The sequence below is a fragment of the Passer montanus genome, unplaced genomic scaffold (genome assembly GCF_014805655.1).
Source record: "Passer montanus isolate IOZ18808 unplaced genomic scaffold, ASM1480565v1 scaffold176, whole genome shotgun sequence".
Lineage (NCBI taxonomy): Eukaryota > Metazoa > Chordata > Aves > Passeriformes > Passeridae > Passer > Passer montanus.
Genome location: NW_024364937.1, coordinates 314895 through 337623, shown reverse-complemented (window position 1 = coordinate 337623; position 22729 = coordinate 314895). Strand labels below are relative to the sequence as shown.

The window sequence follows — 22729 nt, the reverse complement described above, 5'->3', positions numbered from 1 at the left end:
TGAGATTATTTTAGCAATGAAGGATTTCACATATGATTAGATGAAGACAAATGGCGGTGCCATTTGTTGCAGACACAGAGTTCTCATTAAACTCAATAACGGGTGTACATGGACGTGACTGGATTTCCAGATTTTGACTGCAACTTGCTAAAATATGTTTTCAGCTACAACCAAGCATTTAAAAAGGAAGCTGCAGCACAGTGACAAATCACTGAATCTAAAATACAAGTGGAAGGAGGTCCTAAATGAATTTTATACAAATATTCTTCTGGTTGTTTTCAGTACTGCAGAAAGCCTGTTTGTATAAGGTACCAAAGTGTTCTCCACTTGACTAGAAAAATCCAGTCCCATCTAACTGGAAGTGATGGTAGTGATCCTGCCCACACAGCATCTTCTCCCTGCTTTGCCCCCATGCCCACAGCATGCTGCTGTCTCCAAGAGTGGCTGCATTTCTGGAGCAGGGAAAGCAGGTGTCATTGTAAGAAGTGTTGAATGAGTTCTGTGGGTAGTTAACTGCAAAGAAACAAGTGGAATTTAGCACAGCATCCAGTAATTTGATGGCTTTCTAGCAGATAGCAAGAGAACATCATTTGCATGATGGAACACCAGTCCAAGTCACATGAAAACGCTTCTGCTTGACAAGGGACCCAAGCCCATGTTTTGGTTACAAGAACAAACTCTCCATCTCATTTGGGAACATCAAGTGTTTTCTTTCATACCTTGGCTACACCTCCTCCAAGAACAGGCTGGTGGTTGCAAATGGCCCATTCCTCTCTGTCCTGCTGCACCTCTCTCAGCTCCTGGCTCACAGAGAGCTTTGTGAGCCCTTTCCTCCTTTTGCCGGCTAAGAAGGATCACTGGCTGGCTCGGGTTTGCGGAGACCTCATGAGGTCTCCTGGTCCAATTTCCCCTGCTCAAAAAAGGGCACCCAGAGCTGGGTGCCCAGGACCATGATGAGATGGCTTTTGAATATCCTCAGGCATGGAGACTCCACCTGCATGGAAATCTGGACCACACTCCACCAGAGAACAGCACGTTTCTGTTGCCATCCCACTACCTCTATTCATCTCCCAGGGCAAATTGAGGCAGGCAAGCAATGCTCTTCTGCCCTAAAATGTAGAGACCTTCCTTAAAGAGGTCACCAGTGAAAATTCCTGCAGCAGTGTTGAATACAGGAACCCTGGCTTATGCTAGGTCTGAGGCATTCAAGTCCCATAAGTATACCCTCTTCCTTCTTTCTAGTAAGAAGACACTGAACCAGCTAGGGAAAACAGCCAATTAAACATTTCCCTGTAGGTCACAACCATAGCTAGAAATTCTTAATTAACAAGTTAAAACTCATTTACAAAAGGCTTATTAACATTTTTAGGACTGGTATACTCAGCTTGCCAACCAGAAAATAGCTTGAAACACCATATGGGAGTCAGATTTTCCTTTTGTATTTGTCTCAGTTCATGTACAGCAAGTTTCTGAAGGAAGCATCTAACCTGATGAAAGTTTATTTATCTGAAGGGTTTTTTAAAAAATAATTAAAAGAGCTTTTAAAGCTGTAGTTTATAATTGGTTTTGGAAACTATGACAAGGTATTTATTGTCCAAGATTTGAAGGTTTTGACTCATTTAAGGATCAGTGGCTTTATCTGATCATCAAAATGAAAGAACAACTGGATTAAAAAATTGGACTTGTCAATCTGTCAATTCACTTCTTGAGATTAACTCAGGTGCATTAATGTTGTGAGACAGAGATGAAGTACAATGCAGCTTTTTACCTTGGTGTCCTCTGGTTTAAATTGTAGATTTATGAGCTGTTGCTTATGTAAGCCAAGACAAACAGAAACAGCAGGCCAGAACTCAGTCCCAAACACAGAGATGACCACATCTACCAGAAAAGCAAATTTTTCACATGAAAGCAATGAAGTCCTGATCCCTTTGCTTCAACGTGTGAGGTAATGCAGTACTGTCCTCCATCTGCAGACAGGACTTTCATGGCATCTTGAGCTCTGCCCACCAGCAAGCACAGTGAGAACAGATGTTCTGGGTACTTCTGTTGGAGTGAAGACAAGAATTGTGGGCAGTAAAAATTAACAACACCAGCTCTGCTTTACTCTGCTGCTTTTGGAACAGTCTGAATAGCACCTATCAGCTATTGAAAAAGATACATCTAAAAAATGGTCCAGGAAAAAGACAGTGGAAATTCTCTCTTGTTCACACCCCAGACAACATGGCTTCAAAGACACAATGCTCCTTCTGTCCAGGAATAAAACCAGCTAGAAGACCCAACTCAGAGGTCTTATTTTCCATGGACACTGACTAAACGGAGCTCCAGCATACTAAAGAGCAAGATCACTTCAGCAGGAATCATGACGTATTTTAATTCCAGCATGACCCATGACAGCCAATGAAATGTTTCTCCTACTCTGTAGTCTCAGAGCTTCAGCTCTGAGATATTAGATGCATAAGTACGTTTCATGAGTTTTATATGAACTCCAAAATTCCTTTGCCGCTCCAGCTGTCCATAATTCTCTCACACAGAAAGCCTGTATCCAAGTCGTCTTGTGCTATTTTTTCCAAACTTAGACAGATGTGCAATATTGGAGAAAAGGGAGAAACAGACTTCAGAGAGAATGAACATGCTCTGTTGGCCTCAAGAGCTGCACTTCCTCTCCTCTCGTCTCCACTTCCCACCATCCTCAGCCAGCTCAGAAAATGCTGCTTCATTCTGGCTATGAACAGTAAGTAAGAAGGACCCCAGGAGAATGAAGGTTTACAGATTACAATGACTTACATTTCATAGCTCCATCTGACCAGAATGAGATGAGCTTCCCCTGCACTGCAGTGTTACAGAGGGTAGCTCTGAAATTAAAGATAATGGGATAAAAGCCACATCCACCAAGACCCTTCCTTCCCTGTTTGAATGAAACAAGCAATCAGTGGTAGCACAACCACCCCCAGAATGCAGGCTGGTGACAGAAATAGGAGAGGTGCCCTGGGCTGTGCAGAGAGAACAGCTTGTCTCCACAGGGAAAAGCAGAGCGCAGTGAACTGCCTTCCCTGAGGTGGCCAAGCCAATGATGCTCAGTGTGCCAGGGCTCAATCTGTAAGTGCTGTGTGGTGGAATGACCCTTTTTAGTCCACAGCATCACCCTTTCTGCTGACTCTCAGCATCTGTCCCACCCCTGATTTGGCCACTGATTTCAGTCTCTCCACAGGCTGGAAATGTTTAGGATTTCCTTGTCACCCACCATACGAGAACATGTTTGCACCAAGTTCCCAGGGCGTGAAACACGCTGAGATCATTACCCAGCCCTGCTGTGAGAGGCAGATGGTTTGCACTGAATCTGGCTGGTAGGCTGCTAGTCACACCCTTCCCTGCCCATGCCAGGTGAGGGGCCTGAGGAGGCAGTGCTCACAAAGCCAGGCTGGCATGGCACTGCTCTCCCATGGAACGTACACACAGCAAGGACAGGCACAACCACTGAGCTTTGTAACAGGACGTCAGAGCTGCAGAGGTGAATGAATTTTTATTTTGATTTAGATTTTGAAATTAATTCATAAAAAGAAAAGAAGGAACTTTGCTAACGACAATGGAGCACAGCAGGACGTGAGGGGCTGTATTCTGTTATGATGTGGTGGTAGCTGACTCATTTAAAGGTTCTGAAACACTAGTGCAGGTTTCTCCAATACTGTTCTTCTTCTAAACACATCTTCCATTTCATCCAAGTCTGTGTGAGAGACAGAAGAGCCAGCATTATTGTAACTGAGCAATTTAATCTGTTGCTTAGATTTTTTTTAATTCACCTTCCACCTGAAAGAAATTACAACCTATAATTAAAAAAAGAAACAAACCAACCTCCAAAAAGGCACACTAGGAGAACCTCGACAACCATTATACAGAGGAACATTGGGCTACTGGGGACAATAGGAGATGCATCAGAGCCAGGAACAAAGAAACTGAAGAACAGGGTGGAAGGGATAAGTTTACAGCCTCAAAAACAAGATGAGAGTTAAAAACACATGATGCTCTCACAGGGGCCTTTTCTGAACCTTTTCATACCATTCTGATTCCAAGTGCTGTGCTACCCTGTGGTCAAACTTCACCCTTTGTCCACATGATTTGTGCTTTGCAAGTTGTTATCTGGGGGTTGTTTGATGACACCAATTCATAGCCCGATTTTTTCTCTTAAGATCAAGCTCTCAGGATTTCTTTCTAAAATGTAACAGACTGTTGCCTGACTAGGAAAACTAGAGAAACTTGGTTACATAATGATTTGTTTACTTGCCTTTCAATACCCCTCCTAGAACACCACTGTCAGGAAGGAAAAAGCATTGCTCAGACCCAGAGTGCATGGTCCACTTTGGAAGCAGCTGCCATGCAAATCCCAGCTTGCCTGAATTCTGCTCATCCTTTCTACAGTGCGACATCATTTGGGTCTTTTCTACTCTAATTCTGTGTTTTTTTGTGAACCCTGAAATATGGCCTTCTAATTATTTTTCAAAAAGAGCTCTAAAATTGGCTTGTATCACACAACAAAAACCTGTGTAGAGGGGAAATGGACAGATTCACTGTCACATAACCCTCCTGTCCCTCTGCAACCAAACTGTGTCATGGAGGGAGGATCTGCACTCCAATCATTATGTCATGACACACTTCTATGTTTCCACATACAGCTGAAAATATGCTGTCATTTTCCTGACACACAGGAATATTAGGTGCTTCAAAGTAGTACTTACCCCACAGCTAAGCAGGGCATACCAGTGGCATTCTGGACATTCACCTGCATTCCAACCAAGATGAGGGAAGAGTGTAAGAGCATTTATCTCCAGAAATCTGAACAACACCGAATAACTCAAATTTTGTGGGATTTTGTGCACATGCCTAAAAAACTGGAAAATATTAGTGAGAGATTTCACAAGGCCATGTTTTCTTTCTCCTTCCCTACCACATATACATCAAGACACAGCCTCTGTATTAAAGTCCTCTTCTACTCACCCGAAGCCATTAAAATGCAGTTTTTAAATTTCTAATTAGACTCATTAGATACAGATGTGCTTCTTTCAAGCCAAATCATGCATTTACAAGGGTCACCCAACCAGTCCTCCACAGAAATTAAAGCATGGCTCTACATTTGGAAATCAGTTCTAAAAATATTATTGCAGAATCCACAAATCTTAATGGCCTATATCAAACGCACTCCATTTAAGTCCTTTAGGAACATCTTCCTGGTGATCAGTGTGCAAAGTAACCCTGTGGCAGAATCCTTTCCCACACCCAGAACTGAACTGTTGAGTGCTTTTAAAGACTCACAGCCATATTGTGGCAAACAGGGAACTGGCAGTGTCAGAGACTATGATTTGACCTGCACCACTTCAACTAAAAGTCATGCTACATGAAGCAGGATAATGACCATCCAGGTCTGGACTGAGCTGCTCTTACAAAAAGAGCAGCTTCCCACCATGGCAGGTGAAAGCTAACCCAGTCACAAAACTGGAAGAACACCACTACCACGAGTCAGGACCATTCTCTGCTTGAAGTTTTGGAAAGACAAACTCACTCTTGGTGGTTTGGAATTCCAGCTCTTTACACCCAGTTCTCTTCCTTATCTGCTCTGTACAATCCACTCAAAGTTTTTAATTCTTACGGAGAAAATCCAGGAAGGCTTCACTTCCTCAGATCAATCAGCCTTTGAATCATGGATGTGTTTACTGCTAAAAATTTGCTGACTCCACAAGAGAGGTCCCTTGGAAAACCATGCCTGCTCTGTGCACAACTGTGACCCTTTCCCACCAGTTTCACACAGGACACTGTACTGTGTCTATGGTAATGCTAAGAGAAGGATTTCCAGGCCTCAGACTTCCCCCAAATTTCAGCCTCTTACCAGCACTGCAGTAAGCCAGGACTGAATAACTTTATGGCTCAAGATTCGGATCAAAGCTATTGAATGAAGACACTACAATACAATGTAGACACTACTACAATACAACAATTGTTGGTCCATGGCCAGCTAATTCTAGAAGGAAAATTTATTCTCCTTTTTGTAGTGATTCCATCAACAGACATTATTTTACGGTGAGAAAAAACACAGCCATGTTGGAACAGTTGAGTCTTTATCAAAGAGCTTTATGAAACAGCGAGTAGTGCGAATACACATTTATTAATGAGAACAACAGAAACTCAATCAAGAGAACATGCTGAAATAGAACGCTCCATAAGCTTTACAGAACAATAGACTGGAGACTAAGCTGTACTGTACTGATCAGAAGAGCATGAAGGCACAAGGCTTCACCAGGGCAGAATGACCTGTTACACAGAAATGGCAAGGGAAAACACATCTCTGCTCCCTCCAGTATATTTTTTCAGCACCAATTTTCATTGCTTTGAATTACAAGGTAAAGGTAGAAGGATGAGTTTAAGTGATTTATACCCCCATTAACATCAGTGACTTAAAAATAAAATGAGCAAGCATGGAACATAAATTTAAGTCATTAATGTTCCATTTATGCATTAGTTTTTACTCTGATGACTGGTCTTTTCTTCATTTTTCAGACAAGGTTAACTTTCTCTTTTCCGCTAAATCTAGACTTATAGTTACTATTTCTGCTACTGGTACCAGTCTGCAAAGAAAAGTAATCATCTATTGCTATGTTTTCCAGACTCTGGTGTCACAATAACATGAATATGATATCCCGCCCCCCCCAATTCCTACTCTGCTACTGAAACTATGGAACAGAAATTAGTTGTATAGTGCACAAATACAGCTTTTAAAAAGCAATAAAAAATAAGCCTTAAAAATCCCGTACATGTAAGATTATGAATCCATTTTGAAGCAATGTGTTGCAAAATTTATCAGATTTCTGACCACAAATCAACACAATCTCAGAAACAGGTCTCTGCCTCAGTCCTCTTTCATGGGTTGATTAAAAAAAAAAAAAACAAAAAAAAAAGGCTTTCTTCCCTTCTCTCAACTTCCCAATTGTGAAATTATTATTAATAAACTGAAAATCCTTCTCATGCCCTGAAGTGAATCACCAAAAAAGCTGAGGATTTGCATGTCAAATCTAGGCACCAAGCATTCAGCTAGTGACTTGTGCAGTTTGCCAGTTGAACTATGACGTGTGGTTATCCCTGGTTCTCTGACTGTTTTCTTTACACAGTAAAAGGTCTCTTTCACACAGGTTGAAATATTTGTCTCAAATCTCTAAAGTAGCTGATCACATGTTTAAAATTGAATTCAATTATGTTAGTCAGCAAATTGCCTGACAAGTTCCATGTTACCTGTTACCTGACAGACGTCACTGGGAAGAGACTGCAGCAATGAGCAACTGTATGATAATCCCAATTTCAAATTCAAGCACCTCTCTCTTTCTTCTTAAAAAGCACATGTAGTAACCACTACATTCCCTAATTTTGTAGTAGTATTCCCAGAAACCTTCACTGCACTTTGATATCAAAGTGTTTCTCTGCTCAATTGTCTTTCACACAAGAACTCCAGAAGTGGCTGGTTTAAATAAAAGGAAAGTTGGAAATTGTCAAGAAAACAGGCTAACAGCTAATCAGACACTTTTGAAGCCTCTCTCTTTGTTTCCAGGGAGCCAAGTGGGTGTTGTTCAGACTGGTAGAGGACACTTTTACATACACCTAACCAGATCCTGCTCTTCTCCAGAAGCAGAAGTAATACTGTTTATTCAAAGAAGAGGTAAAAACAATTTGGAGTCTTCAGTGTTTGTACAAAAAACAACACTTTCTGCTTTTGAATTCTGTTCTCCTGACAAGCAGGTGTTTGCAGTGCAGAACAGTCAAGTCTCAGGAAACCAGAGTCTTTAATACTTTAAGTGATTAAATAAGTGACTTACCTCCTCATGAATGTGTCAATAAGAATTTCTCTAAGTGTAATTTAAAATAAGGTGGCCAATAAAGCTGGAAGTTGCTCAAATTTGAAGGCTTTTTTTATGGTGCAATAGCTTTTGGTTTCTAACGTGTTGATTTCTGTACCTGTACTGTGAAGGGACCAGCCTGGACTGCGTGACCCACCTTACCAGGACAGGGAAATCAGAGGGGTCTAGCAGAATGCAGAGGCCTCTCCCTCTGAAAATTCTGAAAAGGAAGGTAAATTTATGTTGAATTATTTAGAAAAAAGAAGCTTGTGCTGAGAGGACCACCAAAGTGTTTAATATTTCCTAAAATGCTCACTCCATTTTACCAGATTTTAGTGGCAGATTTGTGCCTACCAAGGTTTCAGAAACTCTGACCTTGGAAAAGATTTGACTTTTATGGGCTGTGGCTTTCTATCAGAAGCCTTGTTAGAAGGCAATAGCCTCTGGCACTTCTTTATCAGTGCTACTGCTGCTTAATTACAGCCTAATTGCTGTTTCCCATCCCACTGAACACCCAACAAGCCTGTGGCTCCCTCTTCTGTGTGTGTCTGATGGATGAGTTGTTGATTCGCAGTTCTCCACGGTCTCTTTCCCTCTGCTCTGACGCACAAGCAGCCTGTGTCACATCTCAGGTAGTGCCATGACCTGTGTGCTGGTACCTGCTGTCACCAGGTACATCGTGTCACACAAAAACACCCTCACATGCCTCTGCTGGGAATCTGCAATCTTTCCTTAGCTGCTTCACCTCCAGTCTCTTGCAGACACACGCATGGCCTGATGGCTCTCACACCAAGGACAGAAGCCTAGAATTGCACACAAGCACACCCGGATTTATCCCAGTATTTGAAGTAAGATTTGACCCTGGCAACCTGAAGTAATGTAGAGGAACAGCAGCAGAAGGACTGGCAGCAAGAAGGCAGCTTAGGACAGGCATCTTTGGTGATACCTTTGAAAGCAAACTAGCTGACCTGCAGAACCAACATACAAAATACTGGCATCTTAATCAATATTAATCATGTTAATTTCAACCAAACACACTCCCAGGGCAGGAAAAGCTCTACTTTATTGAGCACAGTTGCATGGATGTCCAGGAATAAAAAGGCTGTGGCATGGAATTGAGCCTTACAGACTGGCCAGGAAATGGCACTGCATGTTCAGTCCTTTGGGGCTACTTGTCCTGAGAAACAAAACCCTGCATTGCAGCTCTAAACCAGCACTAAGGCACATCTATACTACAATGAATTGGCACCAACTTTTTAGATACTTTTTTCCATACAACGTGCTGACACAGCAATGGTCTAGCAGAGACTTGTATTTCAGCTCACATATTTACTACATTTGATATTTCTGTCCTGAAACAAATACTTATTAGAAAAAAGGACCCGTGTAGTTTCTCCTGTGAACCCAGTCCTGCAAAATCATCTGGCAAAATCTTAAATCCCCGTTTGCCTTCCCACTTATTTTATAGACACAATCAAGGCACATAGGTAATTTAAAACTCTGATTTGATGGCTTTCATGGGGGCATTGCTGAACTCCTCCATTGTTTTCAGGTTTTTTTAGAGCCCAACACACCATGGCTGCATAGTAGTCATAGAAAACACCAAAACAATCTGAAAAATGTTTACTGAATAAAATTATCTCAAGAAAAAACTGGACAAATACCAGAGGCCAATCCACAAAGCTAATTTTCCCTACAGCTGCAGGATGCAAAAAAATCTCCTCCCAAAACACCTTTCAGATAGTTTTTAAGAGGAAACATGGCAGCATAGCCAAAAGCTGTACAGACTGCCCCCTGTAATCACTGCCTTGAACAAATAAGAAAGATGCACAGCTCTATACAACATGTAGTAGCACCTAGAATTTACTTGGAAATCTAATTACAGTTTAGTTCACCTAGTAACTGTAAAAGGAAATCACATGTTCTCCTCTATTTCTTAAGCAAAGCCACTTTTAGGCAGGTTTCCACACTGCAACCCCTGCAGTTACCTACAAAACATATCCTTTAGGACACAAAACTGCAGCCAAATAAGTGAACATCAAATAATTTCCCTCCTGGCTCTCTCTCCACAAGTAACCTGTATGGAAGCAGCTGGAATTTGTTAGAAAATGAAGACACAAGTCCAAGAGGCAATACAACCTCTTCATGACCAGCATGCAACTCTTGCATAGCTTAGAGGCAAATCTCTTTCAAATGGTTAAAACATTTTTAGTGCTCGGAGGGTACTATCTGAGTCAGAGCAGTGCAACTGGAAGACAAGTCCACTTACCTTTAAACAAGTTACCTGAGGTATATTTTCAACAAAAAACCACAAAGCTCACTGAAAGCTAAATGACCCAACTTTTGGTGTGGTAAATGCAGTCCTGGAAGGCTTCATGCTGGCATGTCTGGACCAAGATGCTCAGCTTAGCATTAATTCAGGCATCTCTAATTTACACTGGAGTCTTGTTGTGGTTACAGGACGTATGCACTCAGATATTCCTGGACGTGGAGAAGAGCATCATATCTCCATTCACTTTCTCATGTGGCTTTAACAGCCACCATCAGAAACCAACAGACCACATCATATTGCATATTGGATAGGAGATTCCTTCCAGGAAAGAAACTTAAGAAATCCACTAAAATAAAATTAAACATAGCTCATAATGAAAGAAGAAGTTCCATCCCAGCTAGCTAAAGGACATGGACAAATCATTCAGTTTTAAAAAAGAAATTGTTACAGAAATAATTTTCATTTCTGGTAAAGGCCTATTCATATACTTCTTGCCTATATAAAAGCTAAATAATTTCAGAACTGTAGGTCCTGTATCAAGTTAGCCTGTAACAACACCCTGTTTGCAGGAACAAGAGGACTGCTGCTCAGGGAGAACAGAGGATATGGACCTCACAGTGGCAAAAATCTCTTTCTAGCCCATGTTGGCTGCTGCCCACCATGACTTCAGCAAGAACAAACAGAGGCTAGAAAGATAAAAATCAATGCTGCATGATTACATTAGAAATAATCTCTGGAACACAAGTGTCTACCTCTCGGGAGCTGTAAGGTTGCCTACACTGTTTCATTGTCAGGATAGAAATAATTTTTCTTTGAGCTGATTTCATTGGAGAATTCCCACTGCCTCTAGGAGAGCCGAGCTCCAGTGGCAAGTTCACATGAACAGTTTATTAATTCAGTCTTGTTTTTCCCTCATCTGCATTGGTTTCTTAGGAGATGGTCAATATCTCCACAGGGAGACCTGTCAGAACCTCAGAGAAATTGCTGAAATGTGAAACCCAAATCCATGTTTCACCCAAACAGAAGATGAGCATTTTGTGACTCCAATGTGTTTGTCCCTGACCACCCCAAGAAGCAAAGGAAAGACAGACTTAAACAGAAAACTTCTTCCACAATGGAAAGATGTTTAAAAAATAATCAATTGAGAACAGACATCAAAATCCCTGATCTTGTTAGCATTTCTTCAGCGTCCTCAAAGGGCTGTCAGAACTCTCCTCATCTATGGGAAGAAACCTTGTTTTTACCAGAAAGACAATGCAAACATTAAATATAAATCTAATATTCAGTGAGTTTACAACATATTGGTTGCCCATTGCAATAAAAGGACAGTATTGCCAGATTCTGCTTAAATGAGACTGCAATTTTAATCAATATTAACCGAGTGCACATCCAACCAGATGTTTATTCTTGACAGAGAGTTGACATTTATGTACAACTATCAGGTTCAAAAGTAATTTTTCTAACATCCAAACCTGAGAATACTTAAGGATACAGTGGCACAGCACACACAATTATTCTGTTCTTAATCAACACTGCATATACAAAGTTTAAACCTGACACAGAACAATCTAGAGAAGTGTGAGACTCTTTCCTGGAAGTCAGGGCAAAAAGTCTCTTGTCTTGACCAGAAATTTTTACTGATTTTGGCTCATCAGGACGTTTCTCTGACTGTTACCCACATTCCACACATTTTGGGACAGAACTGAACCCTTTCAGCACTAGCTATCCAGGTTCATCCCTTTTTCAGTAGCTCTTTAGTAGAGACAGGTTCACAGACAGAACAGACTAAAACAATTTGGAGAATAAGGATTTTTGCACTGATTTTATAACTCATCCCTTCAGCAGACCATGGTGGATGGAGCTTTGGCACAATTTTTTTTTGCTTAAACAGGGAACCACAGAATATTCTGAGTTGGAAGGAACCTACAGGGATCATTTAGTCCAACTCTTACTGCTACGTGTGTATCTGCTATGCCAAAGCAGCAGAACAACAGCTTGCAGGAAGGCTTTGCCTTGCATGCCCTGAAGTACTTGAAGTACTCCAGCATACCCAAACTTGTCAGAGGGCTGCAGGTAGCAAAGGAACCACCACACAGGCCTCCCACCATCCGCTGGATAATTAGCCAGATGGCAAGCCTGCAACAAAGCCACCATGAGGCAGTCCATGTTCCTGTTCACTGAACCTTGTAATGCAGCTTAATTTCTCCAATCTAAATACCAAGCCCTGAAAGCTGCTGTATCTCTAGCCCATTTTCTAGATGGCATTAGGTATCCAGAAGGGAGCTGTTTGCATTAAAAATAGGATGTGTCACATTAAGCCATTGGGACATTCTATAAAAGCTAGGAAAGTATTTTTAAGAAAGCATTCTAAATAATATTGGTCATTGTTCTTGCTACTTCTGTAATTCAAGGGGCATTCAGCACAGTAAAGACTGCCCTGTGGCTGAGTTCTAGTGAGAAAAGTCCAAGCTCAGCACCATAAACATTGCTAAATCTATAGAAATCCTTGTCCAGGTTATGAAAGGAGATAAGGACTTCTAAGAGCAACTCTTCTGGCAAACAGAAGGACTCCTTGCCAGTTGCTTCACCAGCAACTTTTAACCCAGCTTTAAACCATGGGTTTGTTATCAAAAGCTTTAGCTCAAAAGTCCCACAATGTGCAGTACTAATCCAGCTGATGCTGGGGCTGCTTGGTGCCCTGTCCTGTGATGTTTCCTGGCATGTATCACGAAGTCACCTCTGACTGTAACATTCGAGACTGTGACCATACAACGTGATGTGGAACAAGTGACAGAAGCACGCAGCAATGCTGCAACAGGGGCAAGGCAGCTAAGTTTACATATTTGTGTAAACTGAGCTTAAACACATGCTGAAGATGTTACAAACCAGCCACTGTGTGCATGTACAGACTGGTTTCCCTTAAATTTAAATGTCTGTGCATAATTACTGCCAGCCAATGCAGTGTGAAACCCTTACTGTTTCGCCAGAGCAATGTCATGCAATATTACCTTTGGATACTTTCACTGACACTTGGAGCTCTAATATTTTACGCACTACAAGTGCTTCCAGAAGAGAAACATCTAGTAGCCAACAAGAGATTGTTGTAGTACCAAAGCCACCATCTGAGGAAAAACCAGAGCAATGACCAGCATCTCAAGTAGGACTAGGTACATCCTTCTTACCAGAAGTTGTTATTGGAAGAACTCAAAGAAACATAAAAGAGTAATTTTCTCTGCACTGGAATCTCAATCATTCCATCACACCAACCTGATAATAATAACAAGGCAGATTTCAAGATACTGCTCTTCTCACAAACCTACCAGCTGAGGTTTGGAACAAAAAAAAAAGGTAAAGGTTTCTCATTTATTTTTTATTTCTTGACTTCAGAGGCATGAGGGAAAGAAAACCAGAGAGGAAAGTTGAAAGAAAAACATCTATTCAACATCAAATCATCCTAGCTGGTGGTAGAATTCTATCAACACCATAGAGGAGAGACCTCTATTTAAAAATAGTGGTAAAGGCAGGAGTTAGAGTAACATAAAACAATACCAAGGCTAGGAGAGTTTGTTAATCATGTTTTTTAGCCCTTCACAGAACACAGCTTAGTGATGCAAGACAGGACAGAGACCAATCTCAATAACAAGTAAAATGCCTTCCACCTCCTTACTCAAAGGTATGCAGCTCTTTGAAATGGCTTGTGGTTTTGGTTGTTTGGTTTGGGTTTTTTAAGGGATATAAAGAGACTGATACAGATCTTCAGTGTACTGGGGGATGTGCAGGTTTATCAGCAGCTCACTAGCTTTGTGAAACTGAAATCATACTATATTTCAGCCAGGTCTGAAGACAGACTTGCACCCATGGCTGAGTAAAGCAATACCAAGATATCCACTGACCTGGAGGTACCAGTTTGTTAAGAATCCTTAAGATGTTTTTCTCTCTCCTCCCCTCCATTACCAATCCTGAGATTTCAGGCACCAATCCTTCCATCCCAGAAGATAGCTCTAGTCTCAATTTAGAGTTTTTTGATGTGCATTTATTGCTTAGCACACCCCTCTGCCCTAAATAAAGTTTTTGCTCTTTTTTGATACAAATCCAGTTGAGTTTCAGAGCAGGAACTCTAACCAGGAAACATTAATTAGGCTGAAATAGCTAGACATAGCTGCTGGTTTTCCAGGTGATCTGCCAAACCGAAGGAGGGCCAGGTTTACAGAGCCACTTACTTCACTCCAGCAAGTGGTAAAAGAATTTTTGAATAAGCCTCAGTGGTTTTTAAGTCCTTTCCCCACCCTAATTTAGAGGAATTATCAAGATATGTGTAAATATTAACAAGTAGAAATGGGACATACTCAGGAACTGCTAAATCATAGAATCATCATAGGTTCATAGAATGGCCTGGATTGGAAGGGACCTTAAAGATCACCTTATTCCATGTTGTTCATTTTGTTCCCTCTGCCCTGGGCAGGGAAACCTTCCACTTCTCAGAGCTCCATCCAACCTGGCCTTGAACACTTCCAGGGATGGGACATCCACAATTTCTCCAGAAAACCCTTTTTTCTACCTGTTCTAGTACCTCACCACCTTCACAGGAAAGAATTTCCTCCTAATATCTAATATAAACCTACTCTCAGTTTGAAGCTATTCATCCTTGTCCTGTCACCATATGCCCCTGTAAGAAGTTCCTCTCCATCTTCCTTGAAGGCTCCTTTAGGTACTGGAAGGCTGCAATTAGGTCACCTCAAAGCCTTCTCTTCTCCAGGCTGAACAATCTCAATTCTCCTAGCCTGCTCCTGTATGAGAGATGCAACAACTCCTCTTTTTAAACTTCTATACTTCCAGGGTTGTTTATTTAAAAAAAAAAAAAAAGTTTCTGCAGGACAAAAGCAAGTAGTTTTAAAATAACTTTAGGAAACATCCATCTGGTCCTTCCAGCCTTTAAGAAGTGTCTAACTTGAACTGTTGACACCATTTAGAAGAGGCCCTACCCACACACAGTTTCTACCCCATCAAGCCATGTCTGTTAGGTACCTCTTGCCCTCTGAAGGAGATTGTACATTCCACCAGCACTGAAGTGACCACAGCACAGTCCTACCCTTCAGACAGGAACCTTCCAAACCCAACCAAGCAGGTCTGGTATAGCACTGTGTGCTCACCATCCAAGCACTGCCTGCACCATCTGATGCACAGTGAGACTCTAGTTTAGGCAGTGTTTGCTTACAATAGATTTTGGCTGTGGGCAAACACTCGAGGCATTAGCTTGATGTCATGCTGACAAATACAGCAAAACTTGGAAACTCAGGGAAGGATGACAACAGATTTTGAAAAATCTGATCCACCAATACAAAATGGCAACTGACAGAACTAATGGAGGATGGATTGAGTAAAGGATGGCATTTCCACGTGTGTGAAAATATTTTGAAGTTGATTCTGGTGACAGTGACAGATCCATAAGGACATTCACTATGCACTGCAACACAGGACGGGCAGCACTACAATGTGCCAGGGAAGCAGCGCTGTCTTTGAAGAACAGGCACAGATCCATCTAAAAAGTGATTAGACACATTGTGTTTGTTAACTCCCCAAAAAAAAGTTGAATGAGGACTGCTGAAATTACCAAGGTACTCATTTAGAAGTGGGCACCATGACATTTCATACAATTTACCAGTTAAGCTGAACATTATGTTTTTATTGTCACTGGCAACCAGCAGAATTAAATCCCATGCCCTAGTAATGCCCCAGGAAGAGTGCTTCTATTTTTGCATAATAAAAAGAATTAACTGACTTCAGCCCTGAAAAATTAAAGGATTTGTCATGTTTATCAATTAAGACCACAGCCTGAAGTACAGCTTCAGACTACTAAGAGAAAGTTCTTCAGTCCTGCTAAACCAAAAGAACAAGTTTGCAGTATCAAGGGGATAAAAACTCAGCAAGGGTCTAATACACTTCAGAATGTCAAGCTTGGAGTGGTATTTAGCAGACCTGCTTCATCCATGCCTCCTGGCTCTCTGTGTGTCAGCATGAACACGTTATCACCGTTGCAACTGACTGCTGGCAATTCCCTCTGATGTTAATGAGTTCTGAATTTATGCAAAGTCTCCCAGTTGGTGCTTCCGCAAAATCTTCCAACAGAGATACCAAGGCAGGATACCTGTGGTAAAAGCATCTAGCTTTCTCCTAGTTATTAATTAATACAGCAAGCCAGACTTCAGTGGCCATTTGAAAATCTTTCAAAACACATAGAAAAAAAGAGTTAACAAGAATGCATCACAACCTTGTTTTGAGGTCCTACACATCTATTGGAAAAACTTTATGACATATTCCTATAATCTGATGAATCTTTCACAAGACAAATCTGAAACCAGAAATAAAATGCTTGATCCTCAAAGCAATTAGGATTTGCAAAAAGCTGTCAGGACCTTGTGCAATCAAGTAAATCTGCAACGACAGAATAACGTCACAGCTTTTTTACAGAATTATCCATGGTCATTCAGAATCACAGCCACTATCAAATACCCATGGCTTAACAAGAAGGAGGAAATTAAGTGAGCCAGCATCAAACACATACCTCTTACGCCAGTAAAAGAACCTTGTGCATCTCCAGCAAGGTCCTAGGACATTAGCCACCATGCTTCCCAAAAACCAGCACTGCTATGCACAGTCTACTAAATATTGATTCAAGGGTTAATCATTTGGATAAGCAAGGGGAAGCTTTGGGACTATTTGAGTCAATACCATGAAATACAGGTTTTCAGATCATAGTTGAAGAGAGAGATAGTAAATACGTTCTCCATCTCAAATGCAGATTCAACAATCAGAGTCCCACTCACTCTTTGAAGAGCCCAAGTGTGCACCTAATTCACCCATTTGTTAAATCAAGCACAACTGATGGTCACAAACCAAGCAGAAAGCACCACTCCTCTAAAAGTCAGTAAAGAAGCACCTCCAATCTTGTAAGTGCTAGCAGTTAGCCTTGTGGGACAAACTTTTCTTACTGGGTTGGACTCTATGTGAAGGAATTTTTTCCCAAAATTCAGAGATTAATCTTTAGAATTCAGTGTTGCAAATATAGAACCTTAGAGTTAATAAAAGGTCGTATCTGACATTTCCCACTGCAGCACAGGGGAACTTATTTTCTGCAGAAAGAATGAATTATAAATTCTATGTAGCTACATAATCCAAATAAAATATTCTCCCATAACCAGATAATCGTTTTATAATAATTCTTACATGCACAGCATGGATCATCTCAGCTATTTTCACAATCACTTTGCCCTAATTTTGCAAGAAGTACATGAAATTCTTTTCACAGAACTGCTTTTGTGATATGCTTTCTAAGGTACATTCACCAAAGGGTTCTGCTCTGCTGGAAATGATGAAAACAAGGAGCAGTATGACATTTTATTTCATCAGAACAGCAGAGGAATAGCTAATGTTTTGCAGAATTCTAGACTATTTCTTCAGGTTTTGTATTAGCATCCCGAATGCTGTAAGTGGCAACTCCTGCTGCTTAAATCTCAGTACAGATGTGTCACAACATATTTTCAAGAAGAGCTGGACATGCTCTAACTCCTTTAACAATACCCATTTCCCCCTAATTGCAGTGATCAAAACTGGAAGCTGATCTGACTTTTGACACACACATTAACAGAAATGGAATCACAACCCAGCAGTTTCTCCTTGGCTTATCAACTGCCAAGAACCCAACATGAAGTGCAGCTTTTACACGCTCCAGTGGGCTAGGTGACCTCCATCTTCAGAGCCTGAGAACATGCTGCTCCTGTTACTATTCTCAGAACTGCAATTCCCTTTTTTCCCCCTTAAATAAAGGGAAATTAAGATTAGTGTTCTAGACAGACCCACCAGCCCAAAAGAGATTGGCAGGGGCAGAGAGGAATAGTTAAGTCTTTCCCTGGCCTACAACACAAGTTTCCTGCAAGATCCTTTGAAGTTTTAGAATTCTAGGCTTAGAAAAGAAAGATTTTTCTGCTGTTTTCATATCACATGGATCCTGTGAAAGCCCTATTGCACACTTCCATTTCCATCTTTTCCACATATCCCCCAACTTTTCTCAGGGGATATCATGCTTGGCTTTCTCTTGTTCCACATATATTCTAGAGACAGATGCTATGAGAAACAAGGTTCAGGTATCATGCATTGCCTTGTGCTTTCAAAATAATTCCACATTCACTACGACTAGGACTCAATGCCACTACTAAAAAGGCACCAGAGAATTTTGATGATGCAGGCTGTATTTATGCTAATCTATTTTGTCTCTGGAACAAAGATGTCCCACAGAAGGATTAGTGGAAGTGTTGCTTCAGAGGGGAGGCTGTGCAGTAAGAGCTGGTCCCTGTACTGACACTGGAGCACTGCACATTTCTCTGCACACCTCCAAACCAGTGAAGTCTGGAAGGTTGAACCTTCACTAGTTCTGTTCTATCACCATGATTGCCCCTTTCCATTCATTGACTGACAAAGCAGTGACTGCACAGTCTGTATGTGGTGTTCAGCTAGAGAGTCTGCTCTGGCCATCACAGTGTATTTTTAATTTGCATCACATGCATGTTGTTAGGGAAAAAGTCATGCTTTCATACAAAGAAGTATATTGTTTGTAGACATCTCAATTGCAAGATTCTGAGAGACAAAAGCTTTACAATGCCATCTCTGGTTAGGAACATTCCTATTCATTTTTTCATTTCAATTAACAACATGCACCCCATACAATGCACACCTCCTTGCCTCCCTCTCCAATTCTTCAGGTTAGTCTGCTCAAACAGCTCCTTGGATGTTCAGGTTCTACAGACTTCAGAAATTTTAAAATTTGTTTTTTATCACACATCAAGCTACTTACAACAAATGACAACAAAAGTTTGATATTAGAAATTAGGCCCTACAACTGAGTCACTATCAATGAGGATAAGACCCATGAGTATTAAAGTTATAAGTACTTTCCTCTACTATGTTAAACATTATAGATAAAAGCCTTTTTAATCAGAGGTTTCTAACCAAGCCCCACCCAGGCACTTTCCTGTAGTTCAAACTGTAATCTGTATTGGTGCATATTCCTCACTAGGTGCAAGACTCTACACTTAGCTTTGTTGAACTTCATTATTTTATTTGAATCCCCTTACCTTCTCTAATAGAGATTAGACCTTCTGCTTCAACAAACTCTAAGAAATTGCTTTCCTAGAACTAGCTGGCCCAAAACATGGGAAGTCCCATCTGCCTCCCTTGCCCTATCATTAGTCTGCTGTAAGGCTGGTACATCAGCCAAAGAGTGAAATGTGAACAGTTCATGGTCTGGGGATACGACTTAAGCAATACTGCCAAAAGAGCTTAGGCAAGTGTAAATGAATCTCTTCTGAATTTACAGATGTGGGTCTAACCAACAGGTCCTTTTCAATACTGCAATACACTCCTAATGTGCTCTTCTGCAGGGACTGCAGTGCTGCCGCACTTAAAGGGAAAAAGCAACAGTTTCTTAAGTCTGAGACACGATCACAGAGGTGAGCACAGAAATCCAAAAAATGTCAAATTACCATAGTTAACTATGCAAAAAAAGTGAAATTATGAACTGATGAAGACACAGCTATAACTGCATTTGAGGCAGATAAAAATGCTTGGTCCAGCAGGTAAAAAAGATCTACTGACTAGCTGTAACACATCTGTTTGAAAGAAAGGAGCATGAGAGGCCTCCACCAAAGCAGGCTATCTCACCCCAGCTAAAAAGCTCTTCCAATGCCTCTGGCAAACTTGCTGAAAAAACAGAAACCACCATGCCCCAAATTCAGTGGGGAACGGGGAAGGAAACAATAATTAGATCAGCATAAGCAACTCTGACATTGATGCAAGAGCCAAGATTGATTTTCACCCAGGGCCACATACAAACAAAAACATGAAACAAGAAATAACCTAGGTAAACATTTTGCTTGGATATGGGTGTACTAAATCACTGACATTCACATGCAATCAGTAAAGCATGCAAGAGAGAAGTCATCATTAGAATGCTGCTGCTCTGCCTGGCTCAGGAAAAGGATTTGTTGGACTGAACACTGCACAGCCCAAAAGATAGGTGCTCGTATAAATGGGAGTTGGCTCAGAAAGGAAACTGAAAAGAAACTAAGAAAAAGCAGTGTCAGACAAGCATGAGTCAAGACACCATACCGTGTCCGAAGAGGAACAATCCATGTCTGATGGTCCTGGATGCTGAACAAAACAGCAGCTCCTCAGAAAAGCTCTAACACAGACTGTTCTGGAAGCATGCTAAGAAAAGAGCTGAGGTGTGTTTGCTCTACCTGCTTCAGCGCTGCACACAGAGTCTAAACAATGAACTCTGGTAGGCAGATGGTGCTGGGTTACAGGAGTCACTTGGTGGCCAGTTATTTGATAGCCAATGACTTTGTTCTACGCACTAGAAATTAGCTGGCTCAGGAAGAATTTAAATATGTTATAGCAACCTAACTTGTTCACAGCAGAGGCTGCATCCCCAGTAGAGAGCTTGCCACTACGGCTGGAATACCTTTTTAAGATTAAACAAACAGTACTCTCCCCTTTCCCTTCTCTATAGGAAATAAGGTCTTACCATCTTTATAGAGCCAGGGCTCTTCTCAACAAAAGCAACATGTGCTACCTTCAGCTTTACTAAAAATACACTTTTCTTATTCCACAACTAAGATGACTGCAACTCACCTAGTAAAAGCAATTGGGATGCAGCCAGAATACTCTGCACGTATTTAGGAGAGCATTTCTTTGTAAAGGAATTTCCTGATGTGATAAAACCTTGCTATCCTGTGAACTGGTGATGGATATGTCCAAAAGTTCAGCAGATTTGCTAGCAATTACTCTTCAAAATTAATCAAATTTCCACCTACAATTTCCACCTACAGCCTCAGTAATCCTCAGAGAAAAAAAAAACAATGAAGCAAATGCTTGCTTCTGACTGCTTACCACATAATGGGCACGAATCCATTGCACAAGATGACACCCTAAATTTCAAAGAAAAATGGTTCAGACTACAAAGGCTTTGAGCTGGACTGATGAATTTACTAGTGGCAAGTGGCTGCATCACTACAATGTCAATTTTATAGTGCCAGATACAGAATAACCTTGGGGGAACCTTATACTCCAAATGGCATAAGAGCTCACTGAAGATGTATGGCATGTGTGAGTGTGAGGGGAAAGTGTAGACACATTTCTACAGACTCCCTATGGAAAGGGACAAATAATCCATCTACATAGAAGCTGAAAGGCAACTACTCCAGCCAAGACCTTAAAATGTCTAGAAAAAACAGGCACACCATTGTCACTGACTGACTAGAAGTCCTGCCATTAGCCAGTTTTAATCCTCTAGCCCACAGACCAAACTGGTGATGGGGTCTCCTCCTCTATCCTTATCAAGTTCAGGCTTCAATTCCAGCAAAAGTAAAATGTACCTCCAGACAGGTCACAGTCCTGTTGGGTAAGCTGAGGGCTTTCCTGGAATGAAGTCTTGCAGAAATTAAGGCATGCCTTGTTCTCCTCTCTCACCCTGGAATTTTCCTCATCTTTTCAGAGCTGCCACAACCTACTGGCAGAGAGAGGATGTGGCTACAGCAGCAGCAGAAATTGCTGTCTGAGTAGGTATTAACATCATGCTACAGATAACAAGCTCTTGGGAATGACGGTAGAATCCCAGGAGTGGACTGTGCAGATTTAATTGTTCATAGAGTTCACTGCCCCCTTTTAAATACCTTTCTTCACTCAGAAGGAGATTTCCAAATATGACTGACAGAACAACTGTAGTCAGAACTTATACAAAGAAGTAGAGAAGAAGGAGCAATGTTCCTGCAGAGACAGTGCCAGCCAGGACATGCTCCCATATCCTGACAGGTCATCCTCCAGATACAACAGCACATCCCTCACCGCCTTCCTTTGGGAGTATGTGCTGGATCACCGCCGGAGTTTCAGCCTGGCCTGGAGTGGTAACAAAAATGTTCCTGTACTTCTGCACCTCAGGCCTGACATGGGACAGGGAAGTGACAGGACAGAATCCCAATTAACCAAAGTATTCGGTGAGGCAACCTTTAGGCCACTGCTACAGAGGACAGCATCAAAAAATGCTATATAACTAAAAGCAGCACTAACTGAAATCAATTTTTCAGGACCCATAGTCCTACAACATAACAAATTTCATGTAATGTAAGAATTTACAAAACTAGTAGCTGTGTAACCCCTGGGCTACATTACAATGAATATATACAAGAATGACATTTTCATTATAGAAGCTTTTTCCTTCTAGAAAAATGAGGGATTTTTGTACCTGCACTATAGACCTAATGTTGTATTAACATACTATTTATAAGCCCTATAGGTATAACACTTCATTTTGCTTTAGTTACTTTTGGCTTTCTGTTGTTCACTTTTTCCTCATTTTACAGAGTAATCTTAGCATGCAGTACAACTTTCTTAAGGTGAGATAAGCAGTATTTTGCAGAAATAAAGAATGCAGATTTTATAAGCATGCTAAGCACTCAAACTGTCTGGTGACTAAAATTACAAGTTTTTAAAAAAACTAAGTATCTGGTAGATAATATAATTTCTTTTTATTCTC

General features: G+C 41.1%; 1 protein-coding gene and 1 long non-coding RNA gene across 4 annotated transcripts in view; both read right to left on the bottom strand.

Moving 5' to 3' along the window:
• FAM219A (family with sequence similarity 219 member A) overlaps positions 1–22729 on the bottom strand; it is a 93024-nt gene that overhangs the window by 63809 nt on the left and 6486 nt on the right. The window lies entirely within an intron of this gene.
• LOC120500091 lies at positions 3502–20475 on the bottom strand. Its single transcript, XR_005627031.1, has 3 exons — positions 20305–20475; positions 4731–4774; positions 3502–3721 (listed from the first exon to the last, which is right to left on the bottom strand). It is a non-coding gene; the product is annotated as an uncharacterized LOC120500091 (long non-coding RNA).